This window comes from Cupressus sempervirens, chromosome 10, assembly GCF_028749045.1.
Source record: "Cupressus sempervirens isolate cs-2001-9-10 chromosome 10, ASM2874904v1, whole genome shotgun sequence".
Taxonomy (NCBI): domain Eukaryota; kingdom Viridiplantae; phylum Streptophyta; class Pinopsida; order Cupressales; family Cupressaceae; genus Cupressus; species Cupressus sempervirens.
The window spans coordinates 595,342,822-595,367,467 of NC_143127.1; positions in this window are offsets into that span (position 1 = coordinate 595,342,822).

Consider the following 24,646-nt stretch of genomic DNA (forward strand, 5'->3'; position numbering starts at 1 on the left):
CTTGGTCTTGAAGGTTGTTTTCCACTCATCTCCTTCTCGAATTTGTATCTGATGATAGCAACTTTTTAGATCTATCTTTGTGAAGTACTGAGCTCCACTCAAGCAGTCCATAAGATCATCCATCCTTGGTAAAGGAAATCGGTACTTGATGGTTATCCTATTTATAGCTCGAGAATTTGTACACATCCTCCACTCTCCATCCTTCTTTGGTGCAAGTACTACAGGTATTGCACATGGACTCAGGCTCTCTCGAATCAATCCCTTCCTCAAAAACTCCGGAACCTATCTATTTAGCTCCTCTATTTCAGTAGGAGTCATCCTGTGAGCAGCCTTGTTAGGCAAACTAGCTCCTAGAATCAGATCTATCTGATGACTGATTTGCCTTACTAGTGGCAATCCATCTGGAACATTATCAGAGATAATATCTCCAAATTCCCCTAGTAAATCTGAAACTTCAAATGGTATTTCACTACTACCTTCTTTATCTTTCCTAGGAATCAAAGCATAGCACATATGCTGATGTTTCATGCCATCTAAAAACTTCCTTCCATCAACAAGACAAATCCTAGCACTGCTACATACCTTTTCATCTTCCTTTTTCATGGGCTTCAATTTATGGCAAACTCCATCCTTTGTGAGAGAGTATGCACTGCATGTCTATCATGCACTGCATGTCTATCAAACTGCCATGGTCTACCCAACAATAGATGGAAAACATCCATCGAAATAACATCACAGAGAACTTCATCATGGTAACTCCCAATTTTAAATTTTACTAAACATTTTTCACTTACCAGGACCTTATGATCATCTTTTACCCAAGCAATCCGATAGGGCTGTGGATGTTTCTCCCTCTTGAGCTTCAGCTTAGAGACCATCTCTTTTGATACCATGTTATCAGTGCTAACACCATCAATGATCACATCAGAACATTTATCCTCACACTTGCATCTAGTATGGAACAAACTCCTTTGTTGTCCTATTTCATTCTCACCACTTAGTAGGACTCTTTCATTTACCAAGGTCTCTCCTCTTTCTACATCCTCTGAATGTGATGATTGTGCATCCTCATCCACATGAGCAACCCTAGCTTGGCCCTCAGCTCTCCTATCTGTCCTTCCTTGTCGTTGAGGGCATTCAAAGGCACAATGACCTTCTTCATTGCAATGGAAATAGGTTCCATGAAAGCCTCCTCTTCCTTGTCCGCGTCCTCTTCCTCTTTGATTTCCAAAGTCTTGATCATGGGAGCGGTTGAAACCCTCATTCCTCTGGTTTCTGCTAGTACCCACATCTTCATTTTTCTTTTGGGTTTCATTGCAGCCTCTAGATGATCTACTGCTTCCCCTTCCTCCTTGACCATGCCCTCTTTGTCTTCCTTCAAACCTTTTATTCAGCTTCTCTTCAACTCGTAGGGCAAACTGGTATGCCTCTTCAACACTGGTCATTCTAACCAGACTTAATTCCTCCTGGATGCTAGGTCGCAACCCATTGATATAATGAGCAGCCTTCTCCTTATTTGATTCAGCATGCCCCACTCTAATCAAGAGTTGGTAAAACTCCTCTGTATATTCTTGGATTGATCTTCTTGCTTGCTTTAACCCATGCATCTTCTTAAATAGATCAAGCTCGTAGTCCACAGGAATGAACTGCTTCTTCAATTTGTCCACCATGCGATCCCATCTTGTGATCTTCTCCTTTCCTCTTCTAAGTCTTTCCAGTTGAACCTCTTGCCACCATATTTTGGCATGGCCTTTCAGTTTAGCCTTTGCAAACTTAACGCTCTCTGGGTCCCTTATATCCTCATACTCAATGTATTCTTCCAGTTCATTGATCCAATCGATCAACTCATCTGGTTTCAGATTTCCTGAAAATATACCCGCTTCAATTGTAGGTCTTTTCCCAAACTTAGTAATGGCCCTAAAAAGCCTTTCCTCTACAGGATTCAGAACTTCCCCGTCAACTTCCTCTTTTGGTCCCATTACTTCCTCTTCATTGTCATCCTCACTATTGTCACCTGTGGCAACATTTGCTCCTCTACGAAGCTCCTCTTGCAATGCTTGTACCTACCTCTGGAGGGCTCTAACCTCCTCAAGATCAATAGCTTTGGCCCTTCCACCACGCTCTCTTCATGGAGGCATCTTCTAACCCGAACCCACAACCACACAGTCCTGGTGCAAACTACCTCACAGTCGGCGCTCTGTCTACACACTCAGGAAAACCAGCTCTGATACCACTTGATGGAGACACAACCCACCAATAGAATGGAACCAACTGAAAGGGAAAATTATATTAACTAAAAAAATAAGCTAGTACAAATAGTACAGAGAAAATAAACTTCAGAACTTGCCCTAAGGGCTTACAATAGCATAAATCTGGAGAATATTTCTCCTTTTAGCAGCTCCTCTCAAACTCCACTCCGAACTGCCTTTTACAATGCCAAAAATCTCCTTAAATAGACCCCAAAGGGTTAAGGACTAGGAGTACATTCTAAAAAGTGCTAGTAAGCATCCACCGACCAAATAGAAGGTTCCAAAAGCTGCGTTAGAAGTCAGTGCAATTCTAGAAGAATCCAGAAACGGTAACCGAACTTCTGGGAGGGATAAGTTTTGAACTGTAGCTCCGATTGATGAACTGTTTACATTTTTCGAAAGCTCTCAAAGTGCTCTATAGCCCTATGGACAAGCTTTGGTCATCCCCCATTTTTTGACTCTTTTTGAGGTCATTTAATGCCCCAAACCTGACTTTGAAGCATTCTTAGGAGGTCTCCAAAACTCAAAAAACTGCAATAACTTTCAAACCGTGGGGCCTTTTGACCTGATTCTTTTTTTGGAATGCTCTAAATCATGATTACATTCATTTGGCCAATTCACACCTTCTAGTTTACCGAAATGATGGCCCAAATACATGCTCCTATTTTTTTGGGATTTTCAAACACACTGATAGTTGAACTATGAGAATTGGAACCTTTATTTGAGCCAAATGGGTATCCAAAAATGTAAAGACATGAAATAGAAACTAAGTCTAAGTACATTTTTTTTGGGTGACACAGGATTGCCCTTCTGCCTCTGAATGCTCCTGCATCAATTATGAAGAGTCGTGAGAAAAGGAAAGAAACTAAGAAATGAAGGCAATATCAAGGACACTAATGAAAACATCAAAAGAATGTAATAGCTGTTAGAGATGATAAGAAGCAGATGAAATACATTTTTACACAAATATTTCCAGTATAGGAGTTCTTATAATAGTTTTCCATTTTTATTAACTTTCATTATATAAATGAAGATCTATCTAGGTTGCATTGCTTGCAAAGAAAATCTTTATGATTCTGGTAAACTTACTATTGGTAGTTGGGTAAGAATGGCACCTTACATCAAATGTAGGATGATTAGGTTGATCTAGACATCCATGGAAAATATTGTGACTCAAAGGGATTTTACATGAATATTAGGTCCTAAATGATATTTACCACTATAGAATTTTGAAAAAAAAGTGATGGTCATGACAACTAAGTCAAAAGGATGTTCAATAGAGCATAAGCTCTTGTGAATATTATAGCAGTAAGAAAGAGATAATGGAAGGCACGTGTCTTAGAGACAAAGATACAATTTTTTCTAAGAGAAAAGCATTACATAATAAAAAAAGAACATTGTTGTTTAAAAGATGAATATTGAAATCTAAAAGGAAAGCCCAAAGAATGAGAATTCTAGTACAAAATAGTGATCAGCAAATTAAAGGACAGCCGCAGTCAAGAATCATGCAATTAAGATAGTAAAAAGAAAATTAATGGACAAGAGCCAAGTCATTAAATGGTGCTCATTCAAAGACAAACACAAGTGCCGCAAAAGACTAAAAACAATGAGAAGGAATTGGACATATCTTGAGTAGAAATCAATTAGAAGTCATCAAAATCAATCATTGTTATCTAGGAATAATGTTAAAGGACAATGATAAAGAAATATGGCATTAAAGGACAGTGATGAAGAAATGTTGACACTCTTTTATATGTATGTTTAGTGAGCACAGATCAAGAACAATGGTAAATGTTGAAAATAACAAAACAAATATGTCATCAAATTGAATCCATAACAGTGACGATGAGACAGTGAGATGGACTGTTATAGAAAATCAGAGATGATAGGACATGACAAGATGTACATTTACCATTTTCTAGAGGAGCATCATCATTAGAGGTTACAGAAGAGCTATCAACAATGATATGAGTAGATTTAATGACATTAAAACAACATGATCGCAATTAATTTTAATAAAGAAGAAGATCAAAACTATGATAAATATTAGAGAGCATGACTCATATGATGAGGGGCAGAAAGAGAGATAATTTCACCTTTTGTTAAAGGTATTTAGAGTGTTTGCAAGGTGATTCACTATCCTTGCATACATTCATAGCTTTTATTTGAAGGATATTCACCATATAATGATCATCAATTTATTGTCTTGTCTAAGGGGTCCAAGCACTAATGTCAAAGACCATTTTCTGTTAATAATGGTACAACACTTTTGGTGAAGATACAATATCTTCGATTGTATGAAATGATGCTCTTGGTTACACAAAGTAGACCTAGAAACCCAGTAAGAATATTATGATGGCCATCAGACAACAAAGAGCAGTGAGGTGGCCAAGGGTAGAAACAATGTGTGTGCCATATAAAAGCAGCAATAATATATGTATAAGAGAAAAAATAGTAATCAAACAATGTAAGGAAATAGTGAGCAGATATGCATCCAAATAGCACTACTGCAATGAAAAAAATAGTGACATCAGAGAGAAAGATAGTGGTGAATATACATGCAAAATAGTGATTAATGTTATCAATAAATTATAAAAAATGAATGTGAATAACAGTGACATGGAAATAGTGAGTAAATCAGAATATTGATATCAGAGGATAGGAAATCAAAAATAGTAGTTAGAGATTAGTAATACAACAAAATTGGTTACATTATCTAGTTTTTGAAGTTCTTCATTGGAGGGGTTTAGATAATTGACCTATTAAGTTTTATGCTACTTGAGTTGTACTTCCTAAGAATCCTCCTTTCAAGTTCCAACCAATGTGGCTTCATTTCATGGCTCCGTGGTTCTGAGATGGAGGCCTTCCATATGAGCATATGATAGAAGTAAGAAATTGCAATATGTTTAAATGGAATATCAAGAAATGGTCATGTATTGGTAATATTTATGCTAGGAAGAGGTAGGCACAAGATCGTGTGTTGTCACTTACAAAAATTCAAGATCTTGTCTTTTCATAGGATTTGAGTAGAGAGGAGTCTCAAGTTGTTTGAGAACTTAAGTAAGTAATGAGAACTATTTTTAGGAAGTAGAAGTTAAGGGTTGATTGGCTTTAGGAAGGAGATATGAATATAGTCTTTTTCTATAATTATGTGCAAAATTATAGTTAAAATAGGATTTATATATCTACTTTGGTTAATTTAGATGGAATTTATCTAATCTTTTCATATGTTTTTTCTCGAAAAAATCTATGTTGTACTATTTAGAAGATTCATCCCTACTAAGGATGAGGGGAATGATGTAGAGATGGGTAAGGGGTCTTTATCAACTATTAGGCAGTCTTGCCAAAAGATCAAATTGCAATCCAAATTGACAATGTTCCTTAGGGATACTAATGACTCACATATACAAATACAATGACTCAACTTCATGAGGGTTCTACTATGGTTTCCAAGGTCCTCAAACACCTAACCCAACCCAAAAAGTTCACTCACCAAGTTAATGGTAAACTAACAATCAAATGCCATTAGCAAAAGTTGCCAATAGGTGACAAGAAATTGCCAAGTTTGACAAAATGAGATCATGCCAAATGACCCTACAAACTGTGTAATTATTTGAAAAGGATGGAGACATGGTTCATGTAGCCGAGGAAGGCATTTTGCATCGATTTGAGGTGATGGTAGGTTGATAGGAGTCAAGATGCTAAAAAGTTGTAAAGTTGCCATTTTAACTTCAACATTTGGGCAAGATTTTACAAAATCTCCAAAGGTTGTTATGGGTCAGTTCCAATAGTTGGAACATGGCATATGGAGATATATAAGGTCATCCAAGGCCTGGTGTACATGTTGGTTGAGGTTTTGTTCAAACTTTAATAGTAAGCAATAGAATTTACACTGCAATTTTGTCACAGCCTGGCTTGCAACTTGAGAAACTACCTTAATATGAATTGAAATTCACATTTTCTTGTTATTCTTAGTTAGTTTGCTTTGATTCCTTGCTCTATGTGTTTTGGTAGATCTTTGTGAATAGTTTGTCACTGTGTAATAAAATTCCAAACCCACTGGCCTGTTCACTACCAGAACTAGGGTTTGTTGAATAAACATGCCATTTTCTTGAACTCCCACAATGCTTCACAGCCTTTTGAGGGCATTCAATGTATAGTGTATTATATCTTTTTTGGGTTTAAAAAATTTAGTTTTCTATTTTTCATGTCTTGCCCTAGGCATGCCATTATACCATGGAGCATAGGTATATACCTATATGTTCTGTAAGCCTGTATTGTTTGTGGCCAATTATATTTGAATTCATGAATCTATGATATTGTTGTCAGTGTTATAGCTTCAGTCAGATCAGTAATGGATTAATATAGAATTAATCTTGAATTCTATATGAACTATATTGGTTATTATTTGAAATGGATATGAGTTTGTATATATATTTGTATATTTAATATATATGTGGAAATAATAAACATACATACATACATGCATGCATATATATAAAGTTATAAACATAATTATGATTAATTTTCATTATGAATGATCACCATTTGTATGAATCGTCATTACTAATAAAGTATGACTTTTAAGTGGCTGTCAGTATATATATTAGTATGAGGGCTGACTTAGAAAATATATATAACATGCAGCAATAGAAATATAAGTATCGGCCTTCAGATTAATAATTTGTTATTATCAATTTATTCATATTATTATCATGGTATCATAGTAACTTTCATTTCCTGTGCCTTCTCTTTAGTGAAAGAACAATTCCTTCGAAATATTGCAATAATTCCTATCACAAATTTGAACAAACCCACAATTGCATTGATTCAAGATTATTGTGAGTATTGGGTTATGAATCAAAAGCAATCAATACATTGGTGGATATGAAGTATAACCATTGTAGGAGTATCTTGAAAAGAAATACAGAGGGATCAGCATGGATTGGAGTTCCTAAGGAATAAAATAGAATGCATGAAAGGGTAAATAGAAAAGGACAATACCATCACACATTAAGGAGAATGAAGCGCAAGATGGGAAGAAAACATTCTTATATACATGATTGAATTCTTTTTATAGCTAACATATAGAATGAATAGTTCTTAACATAGGAAAACTTATGGGGAAAATAATAACAATATCTCAAACTAACATATAAATGATTAAAAAAAATTACAACCCTACATTCTTGTATGTATAACAATTAACATTAAAAAAAATGGAGATATCTAAATACCAGACATTGGCAGTGAGACCCTTCTTCCTGCCAATCACCCTTCCTTCAACCAGTTGCTCTATATAGTACAAAACCTAGGATTTCCCTAGAACATGGTTAATGTATGTTGGTTTCATAGTTGGTACAGGAGGGTTTTGTAGCTGGTACTAGAGGGTACTGATCAAAATCCAAATTCTCAAAGCATTCGACCAATCCCCTTGCCCATACCTCAGTAGATAAGATCTACCATAATTACTCCACACCTTGATGAGGCTAAGATATATGCATGGTCCTCCACATCGACTCTGCACCAATGAAAATGTGACGGGCGAAAATGTTTGAAATGGCATATATTGTATGCCACCGAACAAAACCCACGTTCCAAATATTTTTTTTTTCAATTATAGCCCAATGACATCGCAATTGTGAAACCTACGTTGCCTGATGTGGCAATTGTGATGTTGTTAGGCTATAATTGAAAACAAAGCCAAAAAAACATAACATTTTCCCACCTTCACAAATTGGCATCACAAATTGACCCCTAATGTATTAGTGTATGCACTATTGAACCATCATGACACCAAAGGATATACACATTCAGACTTGTTTTAACCTAGCAACCACATGCAGATCAGAAAACCTAAATGAATGACACAAGGAAGAGAAGATTCACTTATATATCATTCACAGGCCAAAAGAGATATAGTCATGCAAATTACAGATCTCTACAAAACACCCATGAGAGGCAAATAGTTCTTGCACTTTCACATTAATCACTGAAAGAGATAAGGTAGAATGTCATACAGTTCAAAGGCAAAGGGAATTTACAATAAAATTATAGAGCAATATCAAAGAAGTCAGAGAAGGGTCGACCTTTACAAAATTTACAAAAATTGCCTTTATAGTTTAGGCATAACTAAGACATACTCTTACTAAAGTTACTCCACAACCACTGCCATTAAGTCCCTCATAGAATAATCATGGAGATCTAAAGAAAATTTGATCTAAGTATAGATCTAGGTGCAATGATATCTAATCTTGTTGGAATAGGACCCTAAGAAGATAGAAATAGTGCCATTAAATAGTTTTGAATAGGTAGATGGATCAAATTAGAGATGGTGGAGTGTTTCCTGCATTCACTAAGTTTGGCACTCATTCAAGGTTGGTTGGCATTGATCACAAGGATCAGATCGCACAACAAAACTCAAATTGCCCTATTTCTAGCTCATGAATTAGCATGATTAGCAGGTCAACCTAACTTTGGCACCAAGATGAGCCATGTGGACCAATGATCTTCTTTTATTTTGCCACTTTTCTAGTCTCCACATGGTTGACCAATACATTCTTTACTAATCGTGCCACATCCTCAAACCCTGACCGTGATGTAACTGCTAGCCATCAACCCTAACTGTGCTACCTCCATTGTTAATGCCTTGGCTAGGCCTAAAAGGACACATGTCCTTTAGGTGCTTCCCCACATTACTTAAAGTCCTTGCATCTTCATATTGCAGGGAAGTGTCAATCACTGATCTCTACAAGATCGACGATCGGCAAAAGATCCTTCATATACTCCACCCATACATGAAAACTTAGGCCCATAAAATACTTCAACATCCACCTGGAAACCAACTAGCACCACCCTGGCATTGCCCTAGCATATCTCTGTAACATGTGAAACCAACCTGGCCCCATGGGGACACACGGTGACAAGGCACTTGCCCACATTCCTTAATCTCCTTGCAACTCCTTATTATAGGCATGCGCCAGCTGTTGATCAGATCACATCAGGCGGTGGAAGGTGGAACTGGTAACATAAGAGGTTGTGGGATAGGTGTCACTAGGGTGCATGCCTGCATTCCTTAATCTTCTTGCATCTTTTCATTGTGGACATGCACTAGCCACTGATCCTGGGAGATCTAACAGTGCTTGTAACACACACTTTTGGACCTACATAACTAGCCTCTATGATGTCACATGGACGCATGTTTCCAGGGCACTTTCTAGCATTGTCAAAAAGTTTGGCGAAGCTCAAAATGTGGGAAAGTGGGCACCAATAGAATCGCCAACTCACCAGCCACCTTATCCACCTTGTGGCCCACAAGAGAATAGGGACCCACCTGCCACACATCACTAAGGGGCTTCCTCGCAATGTTTAAAGATCACTTGTTTTGATAATGCAAGAAAGTGCCCACCATAGATTGTCAGAGATCTAACGGCGCAGAAAGTTGTGAGCTAGCAGAAGGAAATAACATAAGGTTTTATAATTTTATTTTATTTTATATTTCCAGGCCATTTAAATAATACTAAAATATGGAACATGACCATTGGGAGGGCTGCATTTAAATTCAAATTTTGGTAGGTGGCAACATTTTTGGCGACTCAAAAGGGACGCAAGCCAGCTATGCATAAGATCAGTGGCCTAAAACATCCATTGGGCTATAGAGTCAAAATAATGTGAATCGGTGTATTATGAAACCCTAACCCTACCTCTGTAGTCGCAAAACATTGAAACTCTATCTCTATAACTCTGCAACCTTAGAAAAACACATGTGCTTGTGCACTTCTTGGAAAATTGGAAAACAACAAAAGGGAAACTACTCTAATATGTACAGAAAGCATCCAATCCTATCAGAAACATGGTTTGAGATAGATCCCATTGACTAGGATAGGTAAAATTTCACCACCAGGCCTACTTAATTGAAAAGCATTGGCCTGCTTGCAACTAAAAATGAGATAGGGACCACTCCATAGTGCATCAAATTTTGAATGTCTTCCTAGTTTTTCCCTATCTAAATCCCATTTCAAAACTAAATCACCCTCTCTAAAGGCTCTAACCCTAGCCTTCTTGTCAAAGCTCATTTTCACTTGCTGCTGATGTGTCTCTAGGGTCTGCATGACCTGACCCATTTTTTCTTCCAATTCCATCAGCTCTGCCATTCTTATTGTCATGGCATCATTTTTTATTGGCTCCAGCTAATGAGCTAGTTCTAGAGATGGGAATTCTAATGAAATTGGAAAACTTGCTTCTCTACCATATACCAACATAAATGGTGAATTCCCTATTGACCTCTTAGGTTTTATTCTATCATCCCACAATACAGTTATCAACTTTTGATGCCAACACCTCTGGTTATCCTCTATAGTTCTTTTCATAATCCTAATTAGGTTTTTTTTGGAGGACTCAGCCAAACCATTGCCCTGTGGATAGTAATTTGAGGAGTTTCTTAAGTAGATATTATGGTCAACTGCCCATGCACAAATCTGAGCTCCTACAAAAGATCTTGCATTATCTAAAATAATGGTTGAAGGGGCACCAAACCTAGTCACAATTCCATCAAGGAACTCAACAACTAAAGATTTTGTGGCAACCTTCAATGCAACTACCTATGTCCATCTGGTGAAGTAATTTGTAGCAGCTAAAATCCATTTGTGACTGAAACTAGAAGGAGGATTGATAGGGCCTATGAAATCCAATCCCCATTGAGCAAAAGTTTGGTCCACCTAAATGGGATGAAGAGGAAGAGCTATAAGCTTCTGCTTACCAGAAAAGAAAGCACATTTTTCACATTTCCTCACATACCTATGACAATCATGGAATAGGGATGGCCAGTACTAACCAACCCTCATGACCTTCATTGTAGTTGTTCTTTCTAAGAAGTGACCACCATCAAGAACATCATGAAGCTCTTTGATCATTCTTTTAGCTTGGTCTATGTTAATGCATCTTAATAGGGCTCCATTAAAATCTTTCCCGAAAAGGATACCATCAACTATGGCATAAGGAATTGACTGTAATCTATACTATCTCCTTTTAGTTCTATCTAACCCTTGGGGGTATCCATTACCTAATAAGAAATTCCTCATATCATCCATCCAACTGCTTGGGTCATCATCTCTCTCTTCTTGTTGCTCTATTAGTATCATGGCAACTTTCTCATCGAATTCTTGAGATGATATCATTTGTTTACACAACCCTTTCCCTCTTATTAGCTTGGTGATCTGGATCTCAACATCATATTCCATTACTTTAGTAATCTAGCTAGCTCTTTTATCACTAATATCTTTGCTTAAAAGGAAATCCTTCATACTAGCATGGGGTACTAACAAATGAACTTTATTATGAGACAGGAGGTGTCTAAATTTATTTAAAGCTCTGATGACTACAAGGGTTTGCATCTCTACATAGTTGTATTTTCCTTCATACTCTTTAAGCCCTTCACTAAAGAAGGCTATGGGTTGCTCTTCATCTTTGTCATTCATTTGATTCAGAACAACAGAAATATTGGACTCACCACCTAGGGTATAAAGGATGAAATCCTTTTCAAAGTTTGGATTCATGAGAGTAGGGGTTGAGGCTATGGCTACCTTGATCTCTACAAAACTTTCTTTCCCTTCCTTGGTCCATGCAAAGACCATACTTTTCTTGAGCATAGCTGTAAGGGGTTTTACCATGGTAGCAAGATTAGGGATAAATCTTCTCACAAAATTTATCCTACCAAGGAAACTTTGTAGCCCTTTCTTATGTTTAGGAAGGGGGAGAGCAAGTATTGCTTTTGTTCTTTCTGGATCAATAGTTAAACCATCCTCAGATATAATGTGTCCTAATAATTTTCCTTGATTGGTGGTGAAGACACACTTGTTTGGGGTAAGGGATACCCCAAACTCTCTACACCTTAAGAATACCTATCTTAGATGATCAAAATTATCTTCTACACTCTTTGAATACACTGTGATATCATCAAGGTAAACTAATACAAACCTTTCAATCACATTTTTGAAGGCTATCTCCATTGCCTTCTAAAATGTAGCACCTGTATTGGTTAGCCCAAATGGCATCTTACAATAAGCATAGGTACCCCACTTGGTGGTAAATGTAGTCTTGTATCTATCAGACTCTTTGACCAATACTTGATTGTAGCTAGAAAATTTGTCAAAAAATGAAAACCTCTTTGAACAACTGACCTTAGACAAAATCTCTTCCATGGAAGGGAGAGTATGGTGATCTTTAAGGGAAGCTTTGTTTAGGTCCCTAAAGTCCACACACAATCTAATTTCTCCCTTCTTCTTCCTAACAGGGACAAGGTTTGTTACCCATGATGAGTGCTTGATGGGGAAAATTATACTGGCTTCAATCAATTTGGATAGCTCTTTTCTCATTAAGGGTTCAATTTTGGGATTGACTGACCTCTATTTTTGTCTTAATGGTTTGACATTATCAATTGAATCTATGGTATGTTGAAATAACCTTGGGTCAAAACCCTTTAAATCATCATATCTCTAGGAAAATATATCATTAAATTATTGACATAGATGAATAAAACTTTCTTGCTCAACCTTAGAACATACCTTCCCCATGTTTAAGAATTTTTCATTAGCAACCTTGACTGGGGTGTGATCATCTTGGTTAGTAGCTAAGTTCATGACTCTACCTCTTTCTTGGTCATCAGGATTGAAAACACTCTCTAAGGTAATGAGGCCCTTAGGCAATCTGTTGGAACTTAGGTTAATGATTTGATCACCATACTGATCCTACAGTCTTGACTAGTTTCTATCTGAAAATCTTGCTTCATTCTGCAAGAAGCTTACAATTTGTTCATCAGATTCAAACACTTGCCAATGGATGTTGTTATCAGGGATGGCAGGTCTTACTACCATCCTGATTTTTTGCTTCTTCTTCTCCTCAACATTCCCTGGCACATCATGAGATGCACCTATTGTTGCAAGTCTATCAACATGTTTATTTTCTCTTCTAGGGATGCTTTGAATATTAAATGCACTAAAACCTTCAAGAAAATCCCATACCCTATGTTTATAAGACTCAAGCAAGTTGTTCTTGGTGATATTCTAATTTATCACTTGATTAACCACCAACTCACTATCTCCATACACACTTAAGGCTTGAATTCATCTTTTTTCGAGCAAGTAGGAGACCTTGAATCAAGGATTCATATTCAACCACATTATTAGTGCAACTGAACTGGAGCCTAAAAGAGAAGTAGTACCTTAATTGTGTAGGAGAAACCAACATCACACCAACCCCTAATCCATTCTTATTTCTTGAGCCATCAAAGTACATAATACATATCCCACTCATATCTTCTTTAGTCTCCACAAGATTGGGAACTAGAACATCTTTCTCTAATATACAATATGTACTAAGGCCTATTTCAAGGGTTTCTAACATAGGATCAAATTGATATGCATTATCCCATTCATCTAAGAGAAAGTTAGGTATCTCTACTAGGGAAGTAGTAGGCTCATTCACTATGTCATTCTCATCCACTTCTAGGATAGTGCAATTCATGTTGATGAGATTAGAGGTGTATGGTTCAGTATGATGGAGGGCTAGAGGCTCTGCTTTGATCAAAGCTTTGTCCCCATATCTTATCCTAAAAAACATAGATGACCAATCAAAATATATGTAACCACCTATTTGGGCAGTGAAATCTCTTGATAGATAGATAGCAAAATGTGGCTTGACTTCAGCAACAAAAATATCTTGAGTTGCAGTACAACCAGGGCATGCATGTAGGGTCATTTCCACATTCCTAAGGATCCTTACAACATTGATAGTACTACCATCCAATTGTAATACATCCCTTACAATGGGCTCATATTTCATTCCCAAAGCATCAACAACACACCTAGGCATCACTGAACTACTAGCCCTTGAATCAATCATGTAGTTGTGGACTAGTTTATCCCCTATAATTAAAGAAACATAAAATGGAGGGGGTCTAACCTTTTTACTTTTTTCTTCCTCCTTTGATGGTTTTACTAGGCTTGTGGCTCTTTCCATGCTGGGTGGCTGATCCTTTGGTTCGATGCTTTCCAATTCTTGCTGTAGCAACCTCTTTTGCATGGGTATAGTAGCAATGGCATCCCACATGCAAATATTCACATTTTTCTTCTTCATTTTTTCTACCACACTAAATGGTGTAGTAGGTACTTTGGTAGAAACCTTGGGGGCTGCATTTGTAGGAGGTTGAGATGGAACAAACTGAGGATCACTTACATCTTTTCTGCCATCATTTCACCTTTGCTACTAAGGGGTATTTGACTGATCATTTACTTCTTTTTCATGGGGTATCACATTTGAAGTCGAGGCCTAATTGGGAGGAGGAGGGGTAGCACCTTCAATAGCTCTTCTCTTACTCCTAGTGTTGTGAGAAATGGAATCCTAGTTTACATTATAATGTTCCTCCATTTGATGATTCATAAAGGAGCAATCACCTTGTCCCTGCATATATGAGGCCTCTTTAAATTGGTCCTCCTTGTATGATTGTCCTATTGTAGGCTCTTGGATGGTCAAAGCCAAATAAGATTTAGCCTTCTGACACATGCAATGAGCATAGGAGTAGTTACAGGAGGGAAAAAAATCATAATCATGGGCCATGTTGTTTTGAGGGACTATGGCCCTACTTTGGTTTACATTTGAGGTTGAAGCATGGCTATTATGCCTATTTTGATCAAAAGAATGCCTCCCATAATTATAATTTGGAGGCCTACTACCATTCATAGTTTGATGCTACAATTGATGAGCCTTACTACCTTGAGCTTGCTATCTTTCTAAAGTCACCACCTTATTGATCATTTTTTGCATACAGAGAAACTATCCTCCAGTTTCTTCTCTTGACCTTGCAATCTTTTATCTATGTTTGACATCATAGATTTCATCATCTCCTTGATTTCATCTATTTTGTTTGAAGATGTGGAAGATGGAGGGACTAGAGCAAGGGATTGTGATTTGGAAGTTGTGGGAAGAGGAGTCATTATCGGTTGGTGGTTTGGAATATTAGGAAAGAAAGGCATGGGAGGCCTTGGAGCTAGCTTACCTCCTTATATCAGGATGTTTTCTGACTTTATTGCTATGTCATAAGCATTGGTCAAGGTATCTCCTCCCATAGTTTGGATTGTAGTGGCAATGTCACTGTTAAGAGCTCTGAGGTAATGCAAGAAGGCATTACCAGGGGTATGTTTTATCAAAGTAGGTATTCTATCCCATGTCTTTTGAAATCTATAGTTAAAATTAGTCATACATTCATGGGGGGCTCTTTTTATAGTAGTCAACTGTTCTAAAAGTGACAAATGGTCACTTTTGTCCTTAAAGTGTTTACATAGTCCTGCTCCTAATCCATCCCAATCTATTATAGATACATGAGCCAAACCTCTGTACCATTGTAATGCTTTTCCTTTCAAATATGAGGCTAGAAGCCTAACTACAACATCATCTTCTATAATACCATGGATATTAAAAACATTTGCAACTTATTGAATGTGTTCAGAGGGAAAGATAGAAGTTTCACCAGTAAACTCTGGTATACTTTTGAGTACAGCTATTGGTATGTCATGTCTTTGGGCCAATAAAAGAGGAATTCCACCATTAAAGGTGGAAAAAGCATGAGCTCTAGGCAACGCCATATAGACAAGTGATCTATTGATATGTGTTGATGGTAATCTGGGCTAAGATCTAACAGTAGGAGGAGTAGAGATAGATCTTGCAAGGGTATTTTTTACTATTGCACTCCTAACTGGTGATAAGGATACTCTAGTCCTCCTTCTACGATTTGAAAATGAAAGCTCTTGGTACTGAAATTTACCTCTAGAAGATGCCTTTGTTTCAGCTTTGGGCATGAATTACTGCAAATTTGGTTTGGAACCAGATGTATTTGAAGCTCAGAGTCGCCAAGTACTTTGAAGAATGAACCTCTTGAAGGCTTGAACACCAAAACCAATACTATCTCTTTAGTATTAATCTTGAAATCTTCCTTTTGACACCACTAGACTTGAAATTTTTTGATTTTTTGGTCCCACCGAGCATGCCAAAAACTATTGTCACAAAGGTTTGCACCCTTGTCCAAAGTTTTTACCTAAGGACAACCTTGTGAAACATGGAAACAACCTCCAAGATGTGGGACTTGAACTGTGAAGTTGAGTCTCTCGAGAAGGCCGGCTTCCTTTCCTATCAAGGTGCACCTAACTACTCTTGGAGAGGAAAAGGGAGAAGGAATGCATGAAAGAAAATCTACCTACTCTAACCTAAGGGGGCGATGCACCAAAATAGAGTGTTCAAACTGATCTCTACCCATATATGCACTATTGAACCATCATGACACCAAAGGATATACACATTCAGACTTGTTTTAACTTAGCAACCACATGCAAATAAAAAAACCCAGATGAATGGCACAAGAAAGAGAAGATTCACTTATATATCATTCACAGGCCAAAAGAGATACATTCATGCAAATTATAGATCTCTACAAAACACCCATGAGAGGCAAATAGTTCTTTCACTTTCAAATTAATGACTGAAAGAGATAAGGTAGAATGTCATACGTTTCAGAGGCAAAGGGAATTTACAGTGAAATTGCAGAGCAATATCAAAGAGATGTTGTGGGACAGGTGTCACCAGGGCGCATACCCACATTCCTTAACCTTCTTACATCTTTTTATTGCAGGCATGCGCCAACCACTGATCTTGGGAGATCTAACGATGCTTGTAACACACACTTCTAGACCTGTGTAACTACCCTCTATGATGTCACATGGATGCGTGTCACCAGGGTGCTTGCCCACATTGTCAAAAAGTCTAACAAAGCTCAGAATGCAGGAAAGTGGGCACCACTAGAATCACCAACTCACCAGCCACCTTATCCACCCTGTGGCCCACAAGAGAACATAGACCCACCTACCATGATTGCTAAGGGGCTTCCCTGCAATGTTTAAAGATCGCTTGTTTTGATAATGTAGAAAGCGCCCACCATAGATCACCAAAGATCTGATGGTGTGGAAAGTTGTAAGCTAGCAGAAGGAAATAACATAAGGTTTTATCATTTTATTTTTTTGATATTTCCAGGTCATTTAAATAATACGAAAATATGGAAGATGACCGTTGGGAGGGCTGCGTTTAAATTCAAATTTTGGCGGGAGGTGAAAAATGGCAATAGTCATCAAACAATTAAAAAAAGATAAAGAACACTGGAAACTCTTATAACTGAGATTATAATACAAGGTATATTTTTCACTACTATCAAGAGTATGGACATGTTCCTAAGACCTATATTAGAACACATTTCAAGAGTGACTACGAAAGGTGGTTGAGTCAAACCACATGTTTTAGCTATTTAAAAACTAGTCACATCGGCCAATATTGTCCAATAAGGTCAAAGGCACCAATTTATGAGTTCAACAAAGGAAAAGGCAAAGAAGATATTGAAAATTTTAGAAATGAGATGAACAAGACATGGAAGAGAAAGGAGGATTGTAGCACATCACGTGCAGATGGGATCACTTCATCCAATAGGTCAAGTGATCACACCTCATCAAACTAAGTAATCAAGAGGTATGTGTGACTGATATTTAAAAATTATAACATACATCAGTTCCAAGGATCTAATTCTAAAAATATTACATATGCATGAATAAATATGCAAATTGTTATTAGAAATCAAGAAAAAATCTTTAAAGTTTTGTCAACTTTTTCATGTTACTCTCGAGCATGAAAAGTTTCTTATGGTTGCTGAGAGAAAAAATAGTGGATGTCGAGCTAATGGAAATGGTTATGTAAGGCTAAGCTCATAATGATTACTAAGTGAATGGAAAGACATGTGGATGTTGACTGAGCCAGAAATTAGTTGATGATGAGCTTACAATTGTGTAAGCACTTAGCATTAATTGTAGTGTTTTAAGGGCTATTTAATCAATTTCTTCTCATTCAACATCATTTGAAATTGAGAAAGAATATGAAGAGCTAAAAAAAAATTTGGAAAATTTTTTTTGAGCATTTGTAGGAGATTTGAATGGCTATTCGACACTAGTTTCATTAGGATTTTTATGGTATTTATCATGCATCGAGTTATGTAGTTTCAAATATTGTAAACCCTAGATTTATGTGATGGCATCTAGTTCTTCAAAAGGAAAAGATGTAGAGGGAAAAGAAGTTTTAAACATTTAGTTAATGATTAATGAGATTAAATAACCTATTTTCAAGGCTATTCTAGACATAGCATATAAGAAAGATCCCTCCGCTGCATTGTCTATGATATCACTACGAGTCTTAAAAATACAAGATGTCAGGAATTGTTATAATTGTAAGATTGAAAGCATAGGTGACATGGAAATTAGAGAAGAATATGGAAGATTATGTGAAAATGAAATATTGAAGGATGAATACAACATTGTTGAGAAGAAAGGGTTAATTTGTGCCCTAGATTTTATAAATGTCTTCAAAAATGAGTGGATTAAGATTGTCTCGAGCAAAATACATGACAGCTTAGTATGGTTGGAGAATGGACCGGGTAAAATTACCAAGAAAATTTTTCATAGGGTAATAGGGTATCCAACCCTAGATCAGCTAAAAACTATGAGAAGTGAGTCAAATTAAGTTATTGAAAAGAAAACAAGAGTCATATGGAACAAAAGGAGTTTGACCATTGATACAATCACAGATCCCGTGATAGCTTTTGTTGCGAGGGTAATTGCACATAAGTTTTATCAATCAACTAGATTAAATAGTGTACCTTGCATTGTAGTGGACATAGGATAAAAAATTATGAAGAAAGATCATACTTATGATCTTCTCAAGTTGTAGTTGCAATAATTGATAGAAAACCTAGGAGCAATAAGGAAAACAAAGAGTGCTCAGTACAAATTTGGATCTATTTTGGTATGTATTTTCTTCTATGTACAAAATATATTTCCTACTTTTGGCAAGGTTGCATGGAAGAAAAATAGATCAATTGCAGTACAGATAGGAGAATTCATTGAACAACTAGGCAATAGTTTTGAGTCAATAATGACTACTTATTTTAAAGATTTCAAATAATCTATGAAGAAGAGATTAAGGATACCAGTCTCACTAGTGGAGAAACATTATTATGATGTTTGCTTCCTATTTGACACTGATCATACATATGTTCAAGCAGCAATTCCTAGAGTGAGATGGCTAAGGCCATTAGGCTATGAGATAAATGTTGATGAGGCCTCAATAGTAATCATAGCGTTACTCAGAGAAGAAGTGGACAAAGAAGTTAAAGAATTTGGTAACTATTAATTGGCCAAATAAAAAATCACTATGGAGTTGAAGATTACCTTTGTAATCAAGAAGAAGAAAAAATTGCTGAAGAAACTAAAAGAAAAATTCAGTGAAGGAGCTGAGGAAGAGGAAGAAGAAGAAGAAGAAGACACATACGCTCAAGCACCACTAGTACTGACACAAGGTTAAGGTGAGGTTAACCAAGAAGAGGAGATAGAAATTGGAAAAGGTGCCAAGGAAGAAGAAGCTGAGGAAGAACCTACTCCTACTGACAAAAAGAAAAGAAAGGTAAAGACACATGTGGTGAAAAAACCAAAGAAGGTTGCAAAACCAAGTCAACCCAAACCAATAGCACCTGTTGGATACAATCGTTCAATTGTGTGTTGTCTTTGATGTCACACAAATGTCATATTAGTCATCAAATAGAGTCTACCGAGCTTAGATAGTCAGCAAGGCAAAGGACAGAGTCTAACGAGCTCAGATGGTTAGCAAAGCAAAAGATAGCATTTACTGAGCCCAAAAGGTTAGTAAAGAAAATCTGTAGTGTCTACTGAGTAGACAGTTGTTACTGAGCTTTCAAGGTTAAGTAAGGAAATTCAGTTATTACTGAGCTCACTTGGCCATCAAAGAGAAATTTGATAAAAAAATATGTTCTTACCGAGTTCTCATGGATAGAAAAGGAAATTTAGTTATTGTTGAGTCAACTCGATAGCCAAAGGATTTTGTAGATGATGCAATGTTAACCGAGTTAAGGTGGTTAACTCAGGAAATTTTTGGAAGCAGTATTTACCAAGCAGGGTCATCCAGTGAAGGATTTCAATGATTTTTGAAATAACATTTATTTGTTTAAAGTAATATTTGTAGCTGACTGATGTATGGATTATTGGTAAATGTAACATGAGAATGAGCCAACTTGATAATCTGAATGGTATAAATAAGAGGTCAAGTTGTGAATTCTAAGTGTGGTAGTGGAATTGATGTGATATGAGGACTGATTATTGTGGAAGCAAATTTGAAGGATGATCAAAGATCATTGAGGAGAAAAAAATCCATATTTGATCAAGGAGGATCTAATGATGTAGAAGAGAGACCTATAATCAGCACTTCAATTGCATCTTGTTCAGGTCAATTCATTGTTGCTTTCTAACAATTGTAGCAGTGATTTCAAATCTCTTAACAGAGTTGGTTTAACAACCATTTTTTAAATCCTCTAATAAGGTGATAGTTCAGTTGAATTGTTCTAAAGACCTCTAGCAAGGCCGCTTCTAACAGGGTGATCAAAATCCTCTAACAAGGTCACACCTAACAGTGTGTATTGTAACCTTTAATAGGGTTGGCTCCTAACAGGGCTCACTTCAAAAGAGTGAAAATTGGTAGCTAGTTACTTGGTGGTTTTTCCCATATTGTGTTTCCACGTCAAATCTGGTGTCTCTTATGTTCATTTTATTTTCAATTGCATGCATGATTGCTTGAAGATAAGTAATAGATTAATTTATCGAGTTACAACATTTTAGTTATGTTTATTGAGTATCAGTAGTAACTAGATCCTTAAGACATCCAAGGGATTTGTGATTAAATTTTTTTTAACTTATTCACCCCCCCTTCTCAGTTACTCTATCTTTAATCCCAACAATTGGTATCAGATATTTTGGTGCTTATAGGAAAAGATTTCAAGGATCTAAGCCAAAGATCAGGATGTCTTACAAGAGGGAAATTCTAAGACTTAATAGGGAAACTTCTCAGCATGGCAAGGATTGATGAGACTTCATCTGGCTTCTATTAGTGATTCAGGACTGAAGTATCTTGATGAAAATTATGTAAAACCTGTTGGTACACTATCTATCAATGATATTGCTAAAAAGAAGACTCACAACAACATGATGATAGATATAGCACCTGCTCTTAGTTATGAAGAATTTGATGACATCAAAGATTGCAAAATTACCTTTGAAATGTGGAATAATCTAAAAGAGATCTATGGAGGAGATGATAATGTGAGAAGAGCCAAAGCAAAAAGTTTGAGAGGACAATTTGATCAAATGAGGATGAGAGAAGATGAAAACATTGCAAAGTATGTTGAAAGAGTCAAAGCATGTGGTAGTGCAATCAAAGCATCTAGTGGAGATATCAAGGAGGGGATAGTTATAAGTAAAGTTCTTAGAACTCTACTTCCTATCTATGCAGTCAAAGTCTCTAAAATTCAAGAAAGAAGATTTGAAGCAAATCACAAGATAAATCTAGAGGCCATAGTTGGAAGATTGACTACATTTGAGCTAGACAACTATGATAATTATGTTCTAGCTACCAAGAACATTGAATCATCATTTGAAGCCAAGATTTCACTCAAAGAAAAAGGGAAGAAGACAAAGGATCCATGGTTAGACAGTGATCTTGAGGTGGTTGAAGCTCTACTAGAAAGGAAATATTCAAGAGGCAAAGGGAAATACAAAGGTAAGGGTCCTCTAATCTATTTTTCTTGTGAAGAAATTGGACATATTGTTGCTAGGTGCCCAAATAAGTAGAAACAAGGATGAGAAGAAAGGTCACAAGTAAAATGGCAAGAAAGACTTCAAATCATTCAAGGATAAAGGTAAGAAAACATGTTGCATGGCTAAAGATTCTAATGATTCTGATGATGATGAAGAAGATGAAATTGTCTACATTGTTGAGAAAGATGAATTTGATAATGATGAATAAATGGAACTTATTTCTCACATGAGCAGAAATGATACATGGATTATAGATAGTGGTTGTTCTCATCACATGACTGGTGATAAAACTAAGTTTGAACACTTTGAAGACTATGATGGTGGCAATGTAAGATTTGGTAACAATCAACCTTCTTGAATAAAAGGAAAAGGAAGAATCTCTCTAACCAAGGAACTTGTATGTGATAAAGCATATTGGGTATAAGGACTAAAGCATAATCTACTGAGTGTGGCATAGCTACTCATTAATGGATTCAAAGTGGAATTTATGCATGGAAAAGCAAGGAATGGAAAAGTAAAGTTGATTGGATCAGGCACTCACAAAAAAGGTAACTTATTTTATCTTGAACTTGGTGAATGTTTATGTTTTATTGCTCAAATTGAAGAGATTTGGTTATGGCATAGGAGGTTATGTCATGTAAACTTTGACAACTTGATAAAAATTAGTAAATTTAGGAAAGTAAGAGGCATTCCTAACATAAAGAAACCTGAGGTTGGTTTATGCAAGAATTGTCAAATTGGTAAAATGGGAAAGACTAGTTTTAAAAGCAAGAACTATCAGACTAAAGAAGTTCTAGAAATTGTGGATATTGATTTGTGTGAACCTAATGGCATTGAAAGTTATACTAGTGAGAAATTTTTCATTCTTTTTGTTGATGATTATTCAAGAATGATGATTTTCATGTACCTAAGAGAGAAATCAAAAGCATTTGAAAAGTTCAAGTGGTATTTGGCTAGAGTAGAAAAGGAAATAAGCAAAAGACTAAAATGCTTAAGGTCTGATAGAGGTGGTGAATTCATTTTACATGAGTTCAACAACTTTTGCATTGAAAGGGGAATCAAAAGACAAGTTTTAGCACCTAGAACTCCTAAACAAAATGGAATAGCAGAAAGAAGGAATAGATCTATCATGGACTATGCAAGAACCTTAATGATTGAGAAAAAAATTGCTATCAAATAATGGAAGAAAGCCATCAACACTACAATTCATACCTTGAACTGAGTACAGCTGAAAAAGGATTCATTGAAAACCCCCTATGAGCTATGGTATGGCTACAAACCCAATGTAAGTTACCTAAAAGTATTTGGAAGAAAATGTTACATTTTGAAAGAATCTAGAAAAGGTAAATTTGATGTAAAAGGTGATGAAGGAATAGTTTTGGGATACTCTTGCAAAAGTAAAGCATATAGATGTTTAAACTTATCTACTCACAAAGTCATAGAAAGTGAACATGTAAAAGTTGATGAGTTTCTAGAAAGAACAGAAGAAGAAAGCAAAAGGGAACCTGAAGACTACAGGAGATTTGTTTACATTGAACCTGATACAATACCAAATACATCTGTTGATCAGGAATCCTCAACTCCCAAGTCTTCGTTAACCAAGTCATAGGAAGTTCAAACCAAGTCAATACCTACTCAGTTGCAAGAACCTTAGTTGCAAATAGAAGCTACCAATTCAGCATCTAACAAGCCCAAGCAACTAGAATCAAAACTAGAAGTTGAAGCATAGAAGGTTAACAAAGCAAGTCACCCAAAAGGCAAGGAGCTTGTGTTAGCCAAGTATGTTAGGAAACATCATGCACCAGATCAGATCATTGGAGATAAATTAGAAGGAACAATGACAAGAAGTTAAAAAACAATTGTTTACTTACTAATTTTGAACTTGGAAATGTCAAAGATGCACTAGACAATGAAAGTTGGATTGAAGCTATGAATGAAGAGATAGAATAGATAGAGAAAAAAAAAACATGGACTCTTGTACCTAGACCCAAAGAAAAGAATGTGATTGGAACTAAGTGGATATTTAGAAACAAGCTAAATGAAGATGGTAAGGTGTCAAGGAACAAAGCTAGATTGGTATGCAAAGGATACTCTCAAAAAAGAAGGTGTAGACTATGGAGAAAATTTTGCTCATGTTGCAAGATTGGAAGGTGTCAGAACCTTACTTGCATATGCTGCATACAAAGGATTCAAAGTTTATCAGATGAATGTCAAATCAAAATTTCTCAATGGCATATTGGATGAAGAGGTTTACATTGAAGAACCTAAAGGTTTTGTTGATCCAATCAAGAAGGACATGGTCTGCAAATTGCATAAAGCATTGTATGGTCTGAAGCAAGCACCTAGAGCATGGTATGAAAGACTACATAACTATCTTATTCAGATTGGTTTTCAAAGAACTAATGACAACAGTAGTTTGTACATAAAGGAAGGACCAGATAATAAGATTGTTTTGGCAGAAATATTTGTAGTTGATACTTTTTGATAGGAAATGATGAGCTTTGCAAAGAATTTTTAGAATAAATGAACAAGGAATTTGAAATGTCAATGTTTGGAGGAATCAAATTCTTTATTTTTCTTCAAATTCATCAAAGTAAGAATGGTATCTACATCACTCAATCTAAATACATCAAGGAGATACTCAAAAATTTTGGT